Source organism: Gavia stellata, chromosome 16, assembly GCF_030936135.1.
Source record: "Gavia stellata isolate bGavSte3 chromosome 16, bGavSte3.hap2, whole genome shotgun sequence".
Taxonomy (NCBI): domain Eukaryota; kingdom Metazoa; phylum Chordata; class Aves; order Gaviiformes; family Gaviidae; genus Gavia; species Gavia stellata.
This window is the reverse complement of record NC_082609.1, coordinates 13,027,939-13,047,819: the sequence shown is the minus strand read 5'-3', so window position 1 is coordinate 13,047,819 and position 19,881 is coordinate 13,027,939.

The window sequence follows — 19,881 nt, the reverse complement described above, 5'->3', positions numbered from 1 at the left end:
CAGAAATTCTATTGAAAAAATAATCTTCATAATTTATTCCGATGTTTTATTTTGCCAACAGCTAAGCACTGATTAGTATTTTTGAGGTGTGTCCATTTAGCTTTTCTTCTTATTTGGCAGCACCTGGAGTATGAAATTAAAATCCTCCTTGTTTCTATTTAATCTCCACTGAGCAATCAGAAATTCTTTAATTCCTACTGCCATTTCACAAGTCACATCTGTAAATACCAGGAGTGAAATCCTGACCCAGTGAAATGAACACAAGTTTTTTTTCATTCTGAGTTAAATATTCTGTTATTTAAATGGAGCAGAGATAAAACTTCAGTTCTTAAGCACCTAGAAATCATCAGCTAAATCCTGACTCCAAAATAGTCAATGTAAAGCCACCATTCATAGTTACAGGACTGTGTATTGACATGAAAAATATGTGACACAAGAATGAATTGATGTCCAATATAACATGGTAGGATTTTATGTGAAAAAAAAGCATTAGAAATTGATTTGTGAAATGTTCTCAGAAAATGAAGAAAAACAGCTTCTTTATAATTATTTTTAATAGATGACGCTGATTTTTCACAGTGTGAGAGATTTTTCTATATAGAATATGGTAATTAAAACTCTAAAGAGCAACTGATCAGCAGGACAAGATACGTACAAAATATTGGTGTAGTTAGAGAATTAGCTCATGTTCTGTGCTTTAAGGATGCTATCTCTTTAAATCTATTTACATTGTCAGGAGGCGCTTGGGTTTCAGTGTTGCTATTAAGTAAAACATAAGGTTTTTTTCTTATGCAATGTTTAGTTTTTCCACTGAATTTCGAGTTTGGCCTTCAGACCTGCTAAAAAGATACAAATCAGATGCCATACAACGCTGTTCCACTGACAGGAGATAATGACAATATGGTAGCACTGTTGAGTTTCAGCACGTGAGTTTGCATCAGAGCTTACAGGTTCTTTCCCTGACATACAGAGAAATGAAGTTTGCAGAGCTGTGCTTACAGAGACAGGTAAAACCCTTCTCCACCGAGCTGCGGGCAGGCACACTTCCCCTGCCAGATGACTTCTGAAGATAGTAATCACTGAAATCACAGGTTTTCTGGTCTTTATATTTCACTGGATCAAATTACCCTCCTGTCCCCAGCAAATGCGTTTTCTTCTCTTTATTCATTGGATCTAAAAGTCTTGAAATTTCTTTCTTTCTCTCCATCCTCCAGCTGGTAGCTACATGGAGGTACCCTTCGCTCCATCAGCTGGCTCACTGTGACAGCAATATCTATGGCTCAGTTTTCATGCTCTTGGGATATGATCTTCTACAGACCTGTTGCTTCTGGCTTGAGATGATTTGGAAGTAGAAGCACTGTTGACTCAAGTAAGAAAACCCGTCAATTTTCTCATACTTTTTCCTATACAACAAAATTTCTGTCTGTCTGTGAGAGAGACGGTGCAGGTATATCAGAGGAGGAACAGTTCATGGTGAGAATGTCCAAGTTTCTTCGAGCTCTTCCTTTCGTTTGGGAGTTTGCATTGCATGAACTTTATCAGAGGTATTGGAAGGGAGGGGAAAATTTGTGTGCGCACACACGCGTGTGTGTCTCTGTGTGTATGTGTGAACCCACCACTTCACTGTTAAGTGTAATGACTGTGCTGCTATTGATACTCATATGACTGCTACGACAGCTCACTTTCCTGTGATAATAAAGAGCCAGTTTCAGACTTCTGGGTTTTGAGGTCAAGTTAGGTCTTACAGACAGTTCTGGGGGAAGTACTACAGCGAATACAGACTTACGTCTTCTTTGAAAGGCTTACTATTTCATTACATAATAGAGCTCCACTTCTGACTCATCGTATTGTTTTATTTTCCCTAATATGTAAATTAAACCACAGACTTGTTTTGACTGGAGCTGGTTATTACATCCCTAGATAACCAGTCAGCAACTGGAAGCTTTGCTAAAGCCGAGGCAGCTATGCAAATTAGTGACTGCGTACTCCACCTCTGGCTGCTCTCAGAAGGAAACAGCAAAGTTTTTAACATAACAAAACTGTCTTAGTCTTTCAAAACTGAAAATTAGAACTGTTGGGGGGAGAAACTGTGACTGCATGAGGAAAAAAGTCACTATTTTGAAATAACATTCAGTACATAGCAATGACTTCAAATAACACGCAGGTAGTCCTGAATGGCCAGTTGTAATCTGAAGCTCTTTTATCTTGTGGTGAGTGAGAAGGTGGGCATGAGCAGCGCAAACCTATACTATGCTCCTGGAGGAATTTGCAGTGAATAGTCACAGTAGCCTCAGTGGACAGAGATGCAATGTACTGAATGTTATTTCAAAATAATGACTTTTTTCTCATGCTATGAAGGAGGAGGCTGTGGCCCCCACGTATTAGCTGGAGCATATGAAGGATACCACTGGAGCAGTGGGGCTTTCCTGCACCCTGCGATGAATGTGCATGGGACACCCCCATCCAGCCAGCGTTGCTATCTGCTTCTGCAGTGAGCGCCTCCTGAGACTTGTTCTTTCTGTTGGTTTTTGGGGTTGTTTATTTTTTTTCTTTGACATGCATCAGCTTTGTTGGGCTTGACACAAGTCTCTGTAAGGAAAATATTTCCTTTACTTTCTGAGGCAGAGAAATCACTCTCAGTGAAAACGGCCAAATTCTTGCAAGACGAGGGTTTCCAAGAAAGATAAAATGAATCTGAGGAACTGGCATTTCACTCTGTCATTACGTGGCTGTGTTCATATAGACCCCGTTTTCATTGAAGAGCATGGAATACTCTGCACTGTGAAAATGGCCAGTAATGAGTAAAAACATGGAAAAAAAGGAAATTCTGATGGCTTCTTCTGGACATTCATAAAAATGTCAGCCAAAGTCATTGTTAGCCTATGCAAAAAGATCAGGAAAAAAGGTAAAAACTGTGCTTGCCCTGACTAAACCAACAGGCCTGCTGAGACAGAAGCAGGGGCTGCTCCCAGAACTATTTTCGTGATGTTTCCTGCCAAGAAATCCCAACGCCCTTATTAGATCTCTAGTGATACAGATGGGAAGACAAGCCTCTGCCTTTATGTGATTGCAACTGTGCTGGGGACTCTTACATGTTCTGCGCTGACAGTTCAGACTGCCTCCGGATGGTGCGATGTGAGGCAGTACCTGGGAGAGCAGTGCTGATGAGGGGGTCTCAAGCAAACAAATCCATGTTGCTGTGCACCACGCAGACCCCGTGCAGGTCCCTCGTGGTGGCCAGGGGGGACAGGGCCATCACTCGCCCATGCTCCATTCCCACACTCCAGCCTTTGTGCAGCAACGAGCATTCATTACTGCCACCTTTTACACTTCCAAGCCATAGACACCATTCAGCTGTTTCTTACTAAGAAAATGTTGAAGTTACGTGGCAAATGTCCTGCTCCTGGCCTTCCTCTTTCCCTCTATGGTTTCACCACAATACTTACTTCTTTAATAGGTTTGTACAAAAAAAAGAAAAAAAGAAAAAAAAGGAGCACGCCAAACAATCTTTTAGTAAACCAAAGGTTTCGATCTTAGACAGAGAAAATGTTGCTGAAACTCAAAGTGGTTTCTTTTTAGTGAAATTGTGAAGGAAAATGGAATTTTCTTTCTTACCAAATGTTCCATTACCTCAAAAAGTCATCAGTATGGAGAAAAGGGATCCAAAGATCTGTGAAGAATTTTTAATCAAGAAAGGCCAGAACTACAGGCAAAATTGACTTAGAGTGCTTTTTATTAGTATGCTTTTTTAAAAGTCCGTAACAGTAAGTTTCCCCCAAACCAGACTTTGAAATTTTACTTTAAATGCTTCTACTTTTCTTTCCTTCTGTTTCCTTCTTTGTTTCTCTGATTTTCTTTCTTTGTTTCTTTCTCTCTTCCCCTCGTGCCCAGCCCTCCCCACTCAAATCTGTCAAGACAGTTTGCTGAGTGCCTAATGTTTTCCTAATAATTATAGTAAGACTTTAAACTGATTCCAAAGAAATCTAAAGACCTTCTTATCTCTGTACAGCCAGCTGAAGCTCCCACAAGCTGCCCAAACCTAAGCTGATGTGAACAAATTTTAGCACCTTTTTCCTTTTTGCATAGCACAAGCATTTATAAGGAACAACTTTCTCACAGATGCTAGTACAGCCACCCTGCTGATATCGATGGTTGCTAGAAACATGCAAACCACAACATCACTAGGAAGTTTAAACTATTTAATGGGATATTACCTATTCTCTGCCCTGTCCATGTGCTCAAACCAGTGAGCAATACCAGTGAAATCCTACAGGGATTTCGGGTCAGATTCTCAGTCTGTGGGAGTCATGCTGGCAGAGCTTTGCAGTACCACTGCGCCTGTTCCTCTCATGTAAGATTCTGATCTTTTGTTTCCTTTTCTGCAAGTGGCAGTTTCTGCCAGCTGAGCTGACATGAGAGGAAGAGTCTTTGATTCGTAACAAGCAAGTAGCTACATCAAAGACCGTCAGTAGCACCAGCAGGGATGGCTTTTGTCATGATTGAGGTCAACAGGATCTTGAACATTTATGCCAGGACTGTGTAGGAGGTAGTCTCTGGTCTGAAGCTAGTAGTAAAGGTCAAAGGCTACCAGGTGTTACTGGCAGCACCTTGCGCCATCCCGGGGTTCCTGCTGTATCTCAGATGCAGGAACCCTCCCACATGGTTGTGGGGCAGGTCTAAGCCTCCAAACAAAAGACAATGACAGGGAAGGGCAGCTGCCAGATGTTCTAACTTCACACTGAGTGATGGACACAGTGCCTTCTCCTATAAAGAGGATCTTTTATCACAATTTCCTAAGTTTAAGCAAAGGGGATTTTTTTTTTCTTTAACTTTGACCAAGATTCCCCTTCCAACTGAAAAAATTGCTTCTTTTAAGAGGACTGGCTTTAGATTTTCCTTCCCAAATGCAGATATGCTGAAGTTGTTTGTGAGGAATATTAAACTTACTTGCATTCTTCTGGATTTCAACACCAGTAATGCCTTTTTTTATAGAAAATGAGAAATGGAGGTAAAGAGTCTCTAGGACAAACCCTCATGGCTAAGTATTTGAACAACGAGTAGTGATAACAGACATAACCTATATACAGCTACATACAGTGTTATCTACTGATGCCTTGTTTGCATCATACGGTTTTATATGTGCTGTTAATGAAATGTACCTATGTCTTTTCTACCACATTTCTGCCTTGCTTGCTGGGAATCCTGATTCAAATCATAGCAAAAACCTGAGCACTACTGAACATGTCAAATGGGACCTTTCTCAAGAAAGACGTCTCCAGATAACCTATGAATGCAGACACAATGTACAACAGCAGTGCAGTGTGAGATAACGTAACCTTCACTGTCCTGACAAAAATCAAGGCTATTTAGCATAATCTGTGTTTCTCTCCCTGTCTTTCCTTTTCCATAGATTAGTTATTCATAAATAAAGCTGCAGCACAAGTGAATAAAGTTCTATCTTGCCTTCTCAGTCACAGGCATTCAAAAGACACATTTGTGCATAAGATAGTATAAAGTTTCTGGGTTCTCCTCATTGCTATTTCTTCCTTTTCATGAACAATTAACTGTAAGGAAAAGGCAATGCAAATGTAGTCGCCTATAATGAAATGGTAATTACAGTATTGTCACAATGGAAATTCATGACTGCTAGGGATTTTAACTCTGATGACTCTGTTCTCAAACCCACGGCTGTGCCCAGCCACCTCCCATCTAGCAGTTGTGAATAAACTTTGCCCTCACTTATTTATAACTCTACTGCAGATTGGAAAGTTCCTGTTTTCTTAAAATGACACACTTTTTTGCAGAGCTGACTTTGGTGGAAAGCTGTGTGGTGACTCCAGGGGTATGGCTGTCTTCGTACCACATCCTGTGTCTGTGGTGTTTCTGCCAGCTGGCTCATGGAGCAGTGCCAGGCTCATGATGCTGACCACAACCTGCAACGAGACTGGCCCTTTCAGCCAGCATGAAATTCCCTGCAGATCCAGATGGAAGTCTCCTTCCATGAGGATGTGCACAGTAGTTAAGTAGTATGTTCATTAAATTCAGCTGGTTGAGAAAAAGAAATAGCAGAAGGTAGCAGTTCACATATGAAGGATGCTATTGGATATATATTATTCTACCGCAAAATTTCTATTCCATCCAATCTATCTACAACATTAAGCTACCTATACTGGACTGCATTCTGTGATAAAAGTGGCTTTCTGCTGGACTCTCTAAATATGATTGACATCTTGTTTGCTTTGGGCAAACAACTATTCCTTTGACAAAGGGATTTATTGTTATGATTGTCAGACTAAAGCTCTCTGAAGTGATTCTTATTCTCAGATGTTAATTATAGGTGGAGGGAATTGAAACAGAACATCTAAAACTGATATTATTATTACATATACAAACAAGTGTTGCATAGGAATATTAATGTTTAACTTGTGAGGTAGTCAGGTGTGTGCTTATGGAAGAGATTCCGCAATGTAGGGCTTTCTCCTGCTATTTCTCACTTGCCTTAGAAATTCCATAACTAATTGGGAGATAGTACAGCTTTGCCTCACAATATTAGAGGAATTTACATTGTGGAAAGTCACAAATGCAAGCAAACACATCACTCAGTCAACAGAAGTCAGAGAAATAAACAGTGAATATTAGATGTACTGTTTTCATATGGTGTTCCTTGCAGTAGCTATTACCGCGGGAAGGAAGTAATGTCATTTGTGGCTGGAACCCACATTTGACTGACTTTCTAGTGCCGGGGAAAGGTTTGGTGGAGGTACGAAGAAACTCCCTGGTGTGTTCATTACGTCAATACCTATTGTGTAACTTCATTTAGCTTTGCACAGAGGAATTGAATTTTTGTTTTGAGTACTCTGAGGAGTGTCCGAGGGGATTTTGCTTATAGAAAGAGACAACAAAAAAAGCCAATTAAAGATGTAAAGTTAAAAATGGAGTGACACACTTTTGGCTCAAATAGCTTATAAAGTCAAGTGGAATTTGGGGGCCCATGAATCTTTATGCTCTGAAGCTCCGCACTGTGGGGTTGGAGACTGAGTTTAACTTCCACCCTGTTCATTTATTCTCCAGCTAGATAGAGTGAGGACTGTCCGCCAAAAAACACAGCTAAGCTTCAGGGAAGAGCAGAGTTAGGAAGTGACACAGGAGAGTCAACAATCACTGTGTGATAGCTGCAGGGGTTATTTATTTACTTAACAGTAAGTTAAGTAATCTCTTCTCCCCGTAATCTAGAAGGTCCTGGTTTCATTACCTTCATACTCTCTGCCTATACTGAGAGCAGAACCCAGCAGAGACTCTCTTCTTCTGGCACAGGATCAAATGAGCTCTCTTATGTGCAAAAAGCAGTCAATTTTAGCTTTAATTGAGTATCGATAGTCCACTCGCAACTCTGAAGAACCCTGTGTATAGGATCACCCAAAAAAAGGCACTGGGTTACATTTTTGGCAAAAACCAACCCTAAGTACAAATCCATGAACATTTTAAATGTGAAACTATGTCTCCTCAGACAAATTTAAAAGAGATCTCATTCCTGCTCAAGTCTAGGAATTTACTGACTTTGGTCAATGATTTCATCTGTGTGACGGACGCTTTTTCTACAGACCTGTTGTGGTGCATTTGCTCAGGATGATGTCAGAGCCAAGGGAGGAGCAAGAGAGCACAATTCCCAATATGAGCAACTCCAGGCACATCCTCATACTCCATGGCATGATGGTAAGCAGAAACAAATGTGTTCACTCCACACAAGCAGTTTCATCATTCTTTTGGGAAAGTACTTAGTGGAAGTTCCCTCACGCAAGGCTTTCTCCTCACTTTGACACCTAAATTGTTTGCTGAATGACAGTTATTGACCAACCAGTAATGGCCCCTGAATAAGGAACAGTAGGTAGGTTCACACCCAAAATCTCAAAAGACACCCCATAATGACATCAAAAGCTATGGGTCTGCTTTTGCTTTGCTCAAAAAGAAAAATAAGCAGTCACCTCCTTTTCTGTTTTGCTCCCTCTGTGTCCCAGTCCAATTACATTGCTCGCAGGCAGTAAGAACTGAAGGACAGTGATCACTCTCTCGGCTCCTCACCTCTCTGCATCTGTGCAGTTCAGGCAATAGAGACCTGCTCCTTGGATGAAGCAGCTTGATCTTAATGTCTTCACCCTCCTACTCTCTTCCTTGCATCTGAACACAGGGGCTGTACCAGCTGGCTCAGTGTTCACCTTCTTAGCTATTTGTTTGATGTTGTATCCCCTGAAAATAGCTTTTTTAAAGAAACTGCAGAACAATAGCAATAACAACAACACTGGAGTATGTGACAATGTCTGTTAGTCCCATTGCTGTTAGGTCTTGAGACAAGGCATTGCAGTGTGCTTTGATGCGTCTTGTGCCATATGCAGTCACAAAGACACAGGACACTGCAGTGGAACTATCCTCTTGTTTTTTCCCCTGCCATAGTGTTTGGGGTCAGGTAGATGTTCAGATCTTTCAAGGGTAAAATCAGAAATAAAACCCAGGATTTCTCAGAATTTTTAGAAACAATACTAAAAAAAAAATTATGTTCTTTTGTTTCTTTATTTCCAGTCACGTCTATCATTTCTATCATTCTAGCATCTGTATATGTAACACTGTTGAGTATGATTTTGGCCAGCATATGGATCAGTCAGCAGCTCAATATGAAAAGAATTCTCTTTAGATACTGGTGTGTGCTTGGTCTTAACTAACCTAAAAGTCTTCCCTGTGTTCTCTGCTACTGTTTGAGATGGGGTATTGAGCTCAACTGGCCTTTGGCCTGATCTGGGCCATACATTCTTATTCTTTGCTTGCCGTTTTACTTTTTTTTTCCTTAGTTAGAAACCTAAGGGGAGATCAGAACTGTTAAACCATGAACTAGTTATAAAAATGCTGCATGATGCAACAAAATCTACCAGCAAAAGAGTAACTTCTACAGGATCCGAAACTGAGTCAGAGATCAAGACTCTGTGTGTTCCTATGGGCTCAAAAACCTGCCGTAGCTGCATTCTCATGATCACAAAGACTGTCCATGTTGCTGTCCTCTGCAGTTTGTGTAACCTATCAGCTAATGAGGTAGTGCATTTTTTGAGCACAATATAAAATGAAAGCCACAGGCCATTCAGCACGCAACAGGGAAAAGAAGCAGAGCGGTAGGCTAGAAGCAGCGACTGACCCACTTGTACCCAGTACAAAACTGCCATTCACTTGGCATGAGTGGAAACAATGTATTCCTGGTGCAGAATGGCGGTGGCAAACACTGGGAAAGCTCAGGACAGGGACCATACAGAGGTGCAACTTCAGATTGTCATTATTATTCCATTCCTACAGCTGGCATATTGGCACCCACACTTGCCCCTGCATCTTGAACAAGAAGCCTTCTGCAAAGATTTCATTCAGAAATGTGTGGTGGCGAGAAATGGAGTTGTGGTTAAGTATGAAACAATCTAATTCCCATTAATCTTGTACAATGCAGCTGGGAATGAGACAGACACAATACAGTTTAAAAACAAAGACTCTTATGTCTCTTTCCTCTGCCTGTTTAATTACTTTTGGCTGCAGAGAAGTCATATTAGTAGTAAAAGACATTTTTAAAAGACTTCCCCCTTTCAAATAAAAACAAGATAAATTCAGTTCACTGATTCATGTCGTAAACATTGTAACAACAAGGACTGTTCAGCAGTTTAAAAACTGAGGAAGAAAGCTGATACTGTTGAGAAGAGAAAAAAAAACCCACAGATTTCCTGTTTCACGGCTATTATAACTCTGTAATAAAGGACAATTTTTGAGGGATGATAATTTTTAACAGTAAAAAAATGTAATACCAAATTACAGCACAGTGCAGCACTACAGAAAGTGTGTTTCTGCACTGAAAGAAGTGACACTGTAGAAATAACTTTCTGGGTTTCCATTTTTTTAATTTACAGGGAAACCCATTGAGAAATTATTGAAATATTTGTATGCTTCCTATTAGAGTTCAGACCTACTCTGAACACCTTTTTAATGGACAAAGTTAAGGAACATGAATTGCATTGCACACTTCCAACTTAAACTCACGTGTTGCTGGTCTCCCTAGTGGCTTGCTGCATGATTAACTGTATGAAACTAACTACACAGAGAGAACAGAATATATTAGCTTTCTGTCCTTGAAATTCCATGATAGATGACTCAAGTGGATATTGAAAACCTGGGTTTCATATTTCTTCAAATTTTCCAGTGGAATTTCAAATGTCTCTTGAGAATTTTAGATCACTGTGGTGACCTTACTCTTTTAAAAGCTCATTTATAAGCATCTTAGAACAGGCTGTGGGCCAGTTTATGAACCTCTGTTGCACAGAATAGAATAAAAGAGCCTAACATGTGCATTCATTCCCTAAATAAGCCAGAGGATAGACCTAGGTCTCCTGATCCGCTCTTTGAGAAGGCAGGCAGCACGCTTCAGGTCTGAGCATGATCCATTTAAAAACAGTGGAAGTTTTTCCTATCCTCGAGTCCAGTGGTTCCAGGTTGTTTCAGCCAAAGCCTGCACACATGGGGCAACCTTTCTGCAGGCACCTTGGTCAGATTCAGAGAAGTCTGAAGTCTTAAATAAGTTTTCCTGTCTAAGCATTGTAGCTTTAGTACCCAAGAGGTTTTTTTGTGAACACTGGCGCAAAAGCTGTTTCCACTGACGTCTATGCTGAAACACCCATCATATTAGAGGGAGAAGGATTAAGCCTGTACTGTTTTCTCTTTAATCATGGAACATTCCTTTTTCCAGTGTACAAACTCTGTATAAATTCGCATTAATCCGAATTTGTCTTCTATCAGGAACAGAAAATAAAAACCAAAAATAAGGCTTTTCTTTCAGCTTTCTTTTAAGATAGTGCTGCAAAGTTCCAGAAACTGCCCACAGATGACTTTACCTTTTGCAGTTTATTAACATAAAAGCTATGTAAAATTTTGAATTACATAGTTTTAATTAGTCCTAGTCTAGTACCAAGCAACCTTATTAGTTCTCTAATTATTGATTAATTAAATATAGTATTAATTAGAGTATTAAATCTCACAATTTTACAGGGACTCATCTTTTCTTAACATGACCATTAATCTTAAGCCTTAGATTTACATGATAACATGAGATTGAACTCTCAGCTTACATTTTTTACTAAAATCAGCTTCCAGGTATTGTAGCTGCAAAGAACAGCTGATGAGTGTGACTTGGCTCCACCATGAATCCTAAATACAATACCAGCAGAAGACAGAAAATACTGTTTAAAAAATAGCTCCCTGGAGTAGATAATATCTGGGGACTGCGGAAAGCTAGCAGGGCTGTAGCCCCTCCTGGGCACATTTATTCCAGTTGTTATCTGGTACATAACAGCAGGGAGGATTTGCCAGTCCACAGTCCCTCTCTTTTCCCCATTCTACTGTGGTTGCTTGAAACCATCACATGTCAAAGCTCCTTAATTTTTAGCACTCAGGGTTGGTAATACTGTAGTCCCACTTATTACAACATGACTTCAGCAAAGCTAACTTTCACAGAAGTTACAGAAGTGAATGTCGTATCACAAAGCAACCACCAGAGTAATTTCAGAAATTTCCTTTGACTTTCAGAAGTTGAGGGATGCTTCAGTGGTTCATTTGTGAAACATCTTTGCTTTCCAAATAGGCCTTGTATGACCTCATTCATTAATAGTCATAGGAGGTGTTAAAGCTCTTATGACGTGATTTAAAATATCTTTTCACCACCTCCAGGAACCTGGAATTTTCTGACATAAAAAATGATGCAATGAGATGCCTAGATCATGACGGGGCACTGAATCTTGCTATGAACCCCTGGTATCCCTTATAAGATGAAGTCCCATTCTCAGTTTGAGTCTCTAGGCTTTAGCATAAAAGAAATATATACATATTAATAATTACATAGCAAAATAGCAAGTTGTCATGCCTTCCCTTTTCTTCCAGGTATATCCCTGAGTACTTTAATTTATGTCCATCTTCCCCTTCAAAATAGCAATAAAAGCAGATAAGAGAAGTATTTTTCATAAAGATTACACTTTGTCCTGACATACATGCACTAAGGGTGCAATTGAAATTCTGTCAATGCAGTGTTTCATACACAGATGTCACCTTGCTCTGCTGGGATCCTGAGCCTGATCAGAACTTGCATGGCAGTAGTTAGCATAGTGCCAAGCCTGAACTATGTGCCCTCTTAAGAAAGGTTCAAATCTGCGTGTGGAATACCATGTAAATGTAGACTTAGTCAATGGAACTACTAGCAAGAATAACTCCTATGCTCGGCTCTGCTCTGCTCTACTTTGCTCACCTCTCATTAACGCCACCGTAACAACCTGGTACCTGAGCAATGTGCATGTATATAGCACAGATTGTTTGTTTTCCCCAGAGGAGGAAGTGTGTGCAGATTAGAAGGGCAAGAAGGAGGGTTTGTTTGTTCTTTATAGACACATTGCAGGCAGGGTAAAAAAAAAGGTGCATTTGGAGCGGATGTTTTCTGACTTCCTGGAACATTTCATTCAGAAGTCTTGGGCCATTTCTGGAGAAAGACCTGTTTTTCTCCCTTCTTCTTCCCTAAAGAAGGGTTAACTTTATGTCCAGATTTCTTACTATTAAAAAAGTTGAGAATTTTTAACCCCTACCATCCTCTTAACACTCTGGGCGTTGTTTTAGATTTCCTGAGCCCAGGTCTGGTGCAACTGGAAAAGAATGGCTATGAGAGTCCCAGATAAAGTTGGCAACTTATGTGAGTTTTTTCAATATACCACCAAAAGGCTGGAGTGGTTCAAAATGTCTTTCAGTGCCTTCGACAATTTTCCCTTTCCGCCAAAAATGGGAGAAAATGAACAGCACTTTTTTTCCCCAGCTCTTCCCTTCACCAAAGCTGCAGATCACTTAGCATGAGCTACACTAGCCAATGCAAAAGCAGCAGTCCTTCATCTATGGTTCAGGAGCAGCCTATTCCTCATAAGGCCTTTTGATATTGCATGTGGCCATAGGGATGTAACAAGCTCATACTGCATTAAAGGAGAACAGTCTCATGTTGCCAACAGCTTATTATTTGTTTCACCTCTGAGACATCAAAGGCACCTCTGAGACTGCAAACACAAGTGCCAAAATGAATTCTTACAGTTGCTGAAACAGAATAATTAAAAAAAGTAAACTGTCCTTCAAATACTGTGCTATTAAGTGGTAGGCGAGTGGTTAAAAATAGAATATTCCGTATATTTCCACAAAAATTACAACATAATGACTCCTGAAATATAAAAGATCTGCAAAAGGTGTTGTTAAAACCAATTTCTGTCTCTCTCTGAGACATGCTTAACCTTTGCAGTTCTTTTCTACTCTGCTTCTGTTTTGCTTAAATTCACTCACTGAACACTTTGTCTTAAGTGTGTGCATTAAAAGCATGTCACTTGCTGTACAAAACTGACATGTATCACAAAGTTAATTTCCACCTATCAACAAATACATTTTGTAATGATATCTAATCAAATAGATGTATTTCATATGAGAAAATCAGTTAATGTCTGACAAAAGTATTTGATGAGTTTTATATGATTAATACAATTCCAAAACCTGAGAGTAATTTCTCAATAACTTCTTCTCTAACTGAATGTTAGTGTAGATGTTTTTTCTTCTCTTCAATGTCATGCTAGAGTTCTCCACTTTATTTTTCTCCTGCATTGGTCTTCCTTCAACTGTGGCCAAGGAGTAACTGAAGAGCAGTATGAGAGCATCAAAGCATTTTCCAGACTGTACAATAGATGCTCTCCAGTAATTGTCCAAATTGAAATTATTTTCCTACATTGCCTGACCCTAACAGCAACAGAGAAGTCTTATGTGTTAACTGGCTTTTGGTAAAGTAAATACAGACTTTTGCAGGAATGTTCTTATGGCTTAAAGTACTGTGATGGGCTACATTGGTTGTTGCCTCCTTTGTCACCTTCAAGTTTATGTAGAAAGGCTACCGTTGTTTCCTGTAGACTTGTTGATCCCAGTCCAATAGTGTGATTCTGGGTTTTAAAAGACTATCTGACCCCATCACACATCCATTGCTAACAATCACTGGCTCTAAAAACTGTGACCGATCTATCTACCTACCTACATACGCACCTACGTACCTACCTTTCCCTGTCATGTCTTAAATCAGCTGAAATTCCTAGTCGTGTAATACAAATCACAAGTATGTCATCAGGTTCTTTGCACAGATACTCAGCTACTGAATTTGTTACCCAAGGATTTTATCCTTGTCTATTACTGACTTATTGTGAATACCTGAAAAAATGCAGGATGCAATTTTAGAATTGCAAAAAAATCAAGTGTCCAGCCTCCTTTGTATAGATGTTGCCTGACAAACAAGAAAATGCTGCTTGAATTTAAGTCAATAAGTTACTACTGGGTTTTTCCCTTTACTTTCAGTTTGATATGTTATTTCCCCCACCCCCAGCACTATATCCTGGTCTAAGTAATGGTGACAGTGGATTTCAAATAGTTGCAACATCACGCTCAAGAAATGAGGGAACTTCACGTAAAGTGAGCAACTTGCATCTAGGTCCTACAGTTGAGTGTAGCGTATCAGATTTATCAAATGTAAATAACAGATTTATGACGGAAACAGGAGACCGATGGAATAGGAAGCATTGCATTGCACTGCATTGCATTGCACTTAAAAAAAACAATGAACCATCTTCATGTGCATGCTCTGAGGGAGGAACTTTTGTGCTTCCTGTGTTAAAGAGGACTGGGATCTCTACAGTTCTGCAATGAATCTTACAGAGATACCAGTTTCTTTGTATCTCTGCTCCATATTTTCTGAGTGACTACGAAGATTTGCAAAAGCGTATCATAGACTGAGCAACCCAAATCCCATTGACTCTCTGGAGTCATTTACTTCAGAAAATGTGATTTGTTCTTAAAACCCTTTTGAAATGTCATAGCTCTTTTTGCTTTTTTTTTCATCCTTATGAAGGATAGTACTATCTCCTTCCTCGCATTCTTTTTTTACTTCTAATATTGTCTCTAAATACAGGCTGTATATATAATGGAGTCTATGTAGAGACACCCAATGCATTGTGAGTCGTAAGTTGACTGGGCAGATGTGGATTTACTGGGGGAGAAGGGAGCAGGACCAAGAGGTGAAAACTCCTTCTTTCCATTTCTCTTATTTAGCACCAGCTAGTGCTCTGTGCCTACATGTATTTTATATCCACATTCAGCCCTACGCTGAACAACAGTTAGCTCTAATTTGAAAGCTGAGTAGTGACATTAGCATGACACCAACCAATTAATTAGGTCAGGCCATGGTAATGCTATTGTGCAGTGTTTACTCTGGAGGTAGTGAATGGCCGACCAGCTTGGAGCGCAAATGAGGTAAACATCTTATTGTCCTCACCATCTAAGGAGAGATACCCAAAGTCCCCCTCTTGGGTGGCTGCTCTAGTTGTGTCATAATGAAAATGAATCACTGTTGTATAAAGCTTAGATTTTTTTATTTTTATTAGAAGTGGGATGTATTTTTCCCCTCTGTTGTTTTGCATTTCTCTCAAGGTTTGACCTTGGTTCAGTGATTCCATGTAGTAGCTTGCAACTGGAATTTTTAGGAAAGTTCATTGATATGCTAATATTACACAGTATTTCCTGATGAAGTCACATAAATCACTGTTTACTGAATTACATATAAAGATCAGAGTTCCCTTCTCACCACTACTGCATTAATAATAACAGTAATAGAACTTGATCTTTGGCATTAATCTCCAAATCGACATCCGTGCAAAACTAGCCAGATGCTGAATGAAATTCCGTATGGAGGAATCATACTGATTATACAATTTATATAAAGCTTCCTTTTACTAATGTTAGGCACGTTTTTTCCTGGATTGTGGTGGAAGAACTGTGTCATTCCACAAAATCATCTGTCCTTCAAAAGAAAGGAAAACCATTTTCAAACGGGCCATTTCTGCCAAAAAGGAGTGTTTCCATTGCATTAGAGCAAAACATGGACATAGAGTTTCCACCATTCTCTTTCAGTGTCACAGGGGAAGTAGGAAAAAATGATGGGAGAGAAGCTGCTGTCCTCCAAATTTCCCCTTAAGCATATATGAGCTCATAATGGAAAAACAGACTGTCATCAAAAGATATTTTCACAATCTCTATGTTTTAATATTTAAAAATTCCTCTGACGGATCATAGCAAACTATCCCATCATGGAAGTTCCACACAGATGTGTCTGTGCTCCGTAACTGGCATCTAGGATTCTTGACATAAAGCTTAGATACTGTATTACTCCATTTGTTCTGTAACAATAACTGAGCTAAGGCTTTATGCATGTGTGTGCAAGCATACACTCTGAAAATGTGTATTAATATTAATATTTGTGTATTTATATTAATCATTAACTATTAATCATTAACTATTCATGTTTCACAACTAAGCAGGCATTTAAAGACTACCATCAGGTTGGGCAGGTGTTTAAGCTATGCATTAGTAACATTATAGTCAAAAAAGAAAAGCCGTAATAGATGGTTGACATAAGCAAACAGGCAAGCTAAGATGGGTTGACAAAGAAGTAGGTAACATGTATGGAAAGTTACTTGTGCTTTTATTTACCTGCTCGGTGACTGAATGCAGCTCTCGGGTTTTCCTAGTCATTGCCGGCTTGGGCTTGCTGTTAAACTTGTGTGTTATCACAGAAGTGAATTTTGGAAATTGGAAATTGTCTTAAATGGGAACAAAGTGTTGCCTAACCTTGATTCAGCCTGGGCTCTTTCTCATTTGTGAAAGGAGAGCTGCCCTAAGTGCTTCCCGGAGGCTGCAATTAGAACAGGCTGAGACTACAAGGGGAAAGGGGTGTCACTGTTCACTGGGGCTTCCCCCCTGCCCTTGTTACAAGGTTTCCCCTGGGAGGAGAAGCAGATGAATGGGAATATGGTGCACAGCCCAGCCTCCTTCTGACATGCATTTCAAAGGTAGTCAGGGGTCAGGATCAGAAGGAGGCAATTTTGTCACCTGGAACTGTTTGACTACCTTTCACTTGCCTGTGCCCCAGCTGCTTCTGCCACATCTTTCTCAACACACTTTCTCAGACTGCCGTTTTCTCTTTCTGAACAGTGAAAAAACAACGGCAGAAGAAGTGTCAGTGTCCGCGTGGCCCACCTTTGGCAAACTGGCCTGGATGACAACAGCTGTTAAGATAGGAGTGGGAATATAAACAGTGTATGTGAATGGAGGACCCAAAACTGCCTGAGAAGACATTTGTCCCAAATGATCATGTGAGAGAGGAAGACAAGCATCAGCCAGAGGCAAAGACAGTACATGTGCTTGTAACGCACACGTCCTTCCAGTGTGTGTCTGTAAGACCATGTGTATGTGTGGGAGGGGGAGATTAGAGCTTTTTGGGATAAGTGGAGGGTGGAGCTGTACAGGTATTAATTAACATTTTGGAAGTGTCTAGTACTCTGCCTTATCTGTTATATTATTGGTATGGATCTCAAATGAATAGTTCACTGGTTGCTGGTCAATTCTGTGTCATGAATAAATCAATAAACCACTTTGATCCAGACTCAGTATGTGAAGGGAGCAGTTTTTCTCTGTGACAGAGCCGCCATTTCAAACCTGCTTCAGAAAGCCGCTCTCACAGCCTGCAGCCCTCTCTGCTCTTGCCCAGCTCTGGCTGTGAGTTCTAGCAAAGGGAAGTCTGGGGCCAGCGTTTGAGTAACAGGTTGTATATACTGGATGCAGCAGGGAAATTATTAGGCCCATCTGAGGATTGCAATGCTCTAGTTTTGTGTTTTGTTAGATGGGAGGGAGTTAAAGTTCAGCTGCCAAAGGTGTATGTGATCCTACTCAAGCAGTGTTTCTTTGAAGAGAGTGGCTAAGGAGAGAAAAGGATTCCACTGGCAATACTGTGCATTTGTGTAAAGCTTTCAGCATGGTTAATCCAGAATCCTGAAACTACTGTCTTTCAAATTAGAGCATGCCATCCTCTCTGCTGTTTGCCTCCCAGATGTGTGACAATAAACAGGAACCTCATGCACTGGGAACTGCTGGAGTTCATAAGTTTATCTCACTGCTAATTTGAGTTGTTCCTCCTTTTGTTTTATGCTCTTGTTTTATGCCATATTTGAGGGCACCAAATGTGCAACATATTGCAGATGCTTGTGCTGTTTCATCTGTGTGAAGGACTCCTGAAAAACCATTGACTCTACCAGAAGGGACAGGCACCATCTTCTCATTGCTGGATTACTACATTATAGCTTTGATCTCTGGGCTGTGGGAATACTCCTGTCACTAGAAAGCACACAGGATGGAGTTGTGTCTCTTTATGAATTCCTAAAGCATGTCAGATTGAATTTCAAACCGTTTTTTTTGCTTTTATAAGAAATGTCTTTCTTTTTGCTTATAACTTTTCAGTCATCTTATTCAGGTTTGGAACAGGGCTAGAAGAACAACTCAGTTTTGGTTTGCCTGACAAATAAAGTGAATTGTTTTTTATTATTTCACAAACAATAAAAAAATCAATAGAAACTTTTTCCTTATTTTCAAAGTGTATGTTATGTATGGGGCTTTTCTTATGCTTGAGTACAGGTCTAAAAGGAATATCAGTTTATAAAGAAAAAACAATAGGTTATATTTAAAAACAGCAACATAAAATAATGTGACAATCTCAGGTTTTTATCTCTGAGCCAGAACTAATTGTTTATTTTTTGGCTGACATAAGTCTCAATTTTTAGAATAAATACAATTCTAAAACAGCAATTAAAAATTAATTTTCCCTTAGCTTTGCTTCTGGTTGATGTGGTAGCTGCAATTTTATTTCATTTGTTTATCTCTTTTGTGCTTACCAGGTAGAACTAGATTTAGTTTATTTAACTTTCTCTTTCTGTCTTCATAATGTATTTCCCATCAGACAGTTTTGGAAGTTTATTTTGTCTGTATTTACTCTTCCTCAGATGAGGAACAGGCAGTATGAGAGAGACAGAAAATCAAGCAGGAAAGGAAATGCCTCTGGCATACCATAAAGGTCATTGTAACAATCTCATAATCTCATTTCCTCTTTAAAGTTTACCTGGGAGTCCCAAACCTTTTTTTTTTTGCTTTAGCTCTGCCACTATGTAAAAAAGGAACTCAGGCCACGTGTTGCAATTCTGTGGTATTGCGGTGAAACGGAGCATCCCTTTCCTTTCAGAGTTTAGAAGTATTTATAAGGGAGCCAGCACTTTGCTTCCTTCAGATCACAAAACCAGCCTGCCTGGCAACTTCAGCTAACAAGCATCACAGGAAAAGGTGAGAATCCCTTTCTTCTCTAACAGTGGGGCAACACAACAGCTGGTACCAGCTGCTTCAGATGAAACTAATGAAAACTTAAAATTATTTATTTAAAAGTGTATTTAAATAGTTGTCATGATATTTTTCTCAGGACCTTATTTATATGCTTGTGTGCCTGAAGTTAAGCACATAATGTATATATGTATATAGTTCATAGACTTGTTATCTAACTAACAAAATAGCTAATGTTATAAGGTAATAATCTTTTATATCTTACCAATATTCATGTTGCTGGGGTGTGTGCATCGACAAATATGTATTTATGGTCGGACCGTTCTCTGTTTTAGAAAACAGGCAATGCCGGTGACTTGGTCCTGCCTTGAGCTGGGACTGGTCCAGAAGACATCCAGAGGTCCTTTCTGACGTAAATCATTCTGTGATCCTCAGTGAAGGAGTCTGTGCTGACGTACAGCAGCTCGTGCTCCAGATCACAAGGGAACATATGATGTTGGTACACTGTCCTCATCTATGAAGTGCTCGGGCAAATGCACTGATTAGTGATGTTCAGAAACTGAGTTTATTTCTGATTAATTTTTCAACAAAATTTTGAGGGAG